This window comes from Trematomus bernacchii, unplaced genomic scaffold (genome assembly GCF_902827165.1).
Source record: "Trematomus bernacchii unplaced genomic scaffold, fTreBer1.1, whole genome shotgun sequence".
NCBI classification, from domain to species: domain Eukaryota; kingdom Metazoa; phylum Chordata; class Actinopteri; order Perciformes; family Nototheniidae; genus Trematomus; species Trematomus bernacchii.
Genome location: NW_022987342.1, coordinates 6,827,017 through 6,830,756, shown reverse-complemented (window position 1 = coordinate 6,830,756; position 3,740 = coordinate 6,827,017).

Sequence of the window (3,740 nt, the reverse complement as noted above, 5' to 3'; positions counted from 1 at the left end):
AGAAACTAAAATGAACTTAGTGGATCTTAAGTATTAGTGAACGTGCCATAGAAGGAGTGGTTTTGTAATGCCATTCTGAAGGTAAGCAAAGTTAATCAAACGTATGTGAGTCATACACTGAACTGGGAACGTTAGCTAATAAACCTCAGTTATGTATGAACCTCAGTTATGTATGTAACAAGTCTTAACAAAATCGGGTATCAATGGGCCATTAGGAAAACAAGTTACATATTAAAGTTGAAGTCTGTGAGTTTGATAAGCTCCTTGGTCTTTACAAGTGACAAAGCAGACTCCATGTTCTTGAAATTAAAATGCTCATTTTGTTCTTTCAGTAAATGGTGAGAAAGTATTAAGATCCTTTACTTGTAAAAAGTCTTGCTCTCATTTTAACTCCTTTATATACTTATGGGCAACTCTACAGCAATGCATCATATTCTCTTAATCATCATATGTTTGTAGCGATATTGCTGTGAAAAGCATATCTAAAAAGTCAACCTTTCATGAGTTTCTCAGTATAAAATCACTGTTATTAGCTTTGTGACAAAGCATTTCCCAGCTGATCCAAGAGGCTTTTTAGAGAGTTTATTTAGCTTGAAGGCAGGAGGATAATCTCATCATATAAAGGTACACAACCATGTTTTACTGGACAGGCAGGGGATGACAAGTTATACTGTTAAAAGTAATTTAAGACGTCTAACGTAGTGAAGTAAAACTACAATATTTATCTCTGAGATTTATTGGAGTAAAAGTGTAATTTGCATAAAATGGGAATACTCAAGAAAAGTACCTTGAATTTCTACTTAATATAATTTCTTGAGTAAATGCACTTGGTTGCTTTACTTAGTTTTATTTTCTTGAATTTTATTCAAATGTGAAATGTTTTTCAGTTACTCATTACTCAAGCAGTCTACTGTGAAAGCTGCATGTTTCAGTGCATCTGGACGCACGTGTTTCCACTGTAACACTTTGAAGATGCTTACATGTCTGAGCTCTACACTTAGGAGTGTGTGTGAGTGAGTGACTGTGTGTTGGACTATGATTACTTAACATGTGCTGTATTCTGATTTGTTACTTCCTCCCTGCAGCTTTGAAGAGAAAAAAAAGAAAAGGTGGATTGTGTAAGCCTGAAATTGAGACTTAATAAATATGAAACTAGGAGGGGTCTGAACTAGTTTCAACTTTACATGTTATCAAACCTATTCAACTCTGATTAGTTTGCTGCAAATAGGCCTTCCTTAACTGACAATTTTATAAAACACACTTTAATTGTTTTACCTACATTTACCATGGATATTTAGGGTTGTGTATCTATTCATTTGTAAAAGTACATGAAAGGCACACACAGTGGTATAATGTAACTACAATAGTTTATAGTATATTTACTGAGGTACTGTACACTATACAGTAGGCTACAGTACTATACTATACTAGTGTACACTATACAAGTGTTTACATTTTATTCAACTCTATTCTTTTAATCCACAATAATTTAGAGGCAAACATACTTTTTACTCCATACTTTTGTCACTTTGTTTAGTCACATAAGAAAAAACATTTAGCTCAACACCGTTTTACTAATCTGATAAGTGGTCCGCCCTTTACAAATGATCAAATAATGCCACCACAATAACAAACTACATTAAACATTAAAATGCTCTTACATGTATTATTAAGTGATACATATTTTAGTATAATAATAACACTTTTAGCCAGAGGTGGGGGACATGACTTGACTCGAGTCAGACTCGAGTCGCATATTTCTGGACTTGAGACTTGCTTGACTAACATTGATAAAAGACTTGACTTGACTTTGACTTGGTATTCATGACTTGAGACTTGACTTGACTTGAGACAGATGACTCGAAAGGACTTTACTTTTTTTAATTAAATATTTGCATTTGTTTTTATATTGTACGGAGCCCCTAAAGGGCAATGAAAAAAAAAAAAAATACTGTATCGCGTTCGCACGAGAAAGTTACCGGAGCGCAGCCGTTTCATTGCAGACTGTTATGTTTATGTTGGGAAATGGCAGTCCATACATTATTTTAGATATATTTCGAACTCGGACTCTCATTCACTTTCACATGAAATCGCTACAGCACCAGGAGGCAGCTGGACGTGTAACTCCGCCTCTGAGAAGTGCAGCACCAGCGCGCAAAGAGCTCTGCCTTTTACGCAACGCCTTCACTGTGTTATTAAAACAGCTAAAGAGCGACCGCAGGCTGCTACTTTTTAACCACACAAAACTCTACACACATCGAACTGCCCGATTAATCCCCCATTACTCGTTTTATGAAGGAGATGTCCGGTCGCTAAGGCCCATGATATGTGCGTGTGTTTGTGCTCTGCTCAGCTCTGTTCGGTGTGTTTGTGTGTGTCCGACAACGGCATTTGTTTTCAAATTACCATGAACAGTAATTTACACACATCTGGCCAACTCCATATGTAGCCTACATATGGGTGTTCCCAAATGAAATAAATGTGTTTAATCTGAATGTCGCACTGTCTGCACACACACACACACACACACACACACACACACACACACACACACACACACACACACACACACACACACACACACACACACACACACACACACACACACACACACACACACACACACACACACACACACGTCCTGGTACAATATTCCGTTGTATTGGCTTTGATGCAATATTTCTTTGTGCACTGACACAGTTAGGAACACAAAGAGACAGTGTTATATGGGAGCATACTTATAGGGTTATCATTTCAGCGCCCCACTCTCCATTGCTGTTTATGTTGAAAATAAAACTAAACCTTTCATAACCACAATATTTTAACTGATTTAAATGCGGAAACTGGGGTTATTCATCAGAATTTCGTATGACTTGACAGTCTTGACTTGTGACTTGCTTGACCTGAGCAATGACTTGACTTGACTTGCTTGACTCTCACCACAGTGACTTGGGACTTGCTTGAGACTTGTAGGTTAAGACTTGAGACTTGCTCATGACTTGCAAATGTAGGACTTACTCCCATCTCTGCTTTTAGCCATTGCCAAGTATTTAAGTGATAATAACCTACTTTACCAAAGTAACATCTTGAATTTGACTTTGCTATTTCTTATTTAATTGAATCAAATACTTTTAGTTTAAGTACCACCACCGGGGAGAGACACACACACACACACACACACACACACACACACACACACACACACACACACACACACACACACACACACACACACACACACACACACACACACACACACACACACACACACACACACACACACACACACACGTATGAATGGAGCTATAGGCCTACTTTGTATTCAATTTACCAGTGTAGGTTCACTATCAGTCAGTTTGCATCACATCAACATAATGGTCTGATTCACCTAAGTGACACCTTTTATTTTAATCGTGAAAGATACTTTCTAGACGATTTTCTAGACAGGCTGTATGATGGAGTTATACGTTGCACTCAAATGACGAGTGAAAGTAAACTGAACCTCATAATGTGCACTTGAATGCAACATAGGGTCTACCCAATGGGAGGATGGCCTACAGCTCCTGCAGGAGGAGATTGGCTGGGAGGGCAGTCCTGCAGCACGTGTGTAACTCTTCCTCCTACCGGGCATACACAAACGTAACAAGCAGTTTGACATTGTCAGTTACAGTACTTGTAGTTGTAAAAGGATACACGGTGACGGAAATTAGCCGCGTCTGTCTGTTAAGAACACCTCAGTA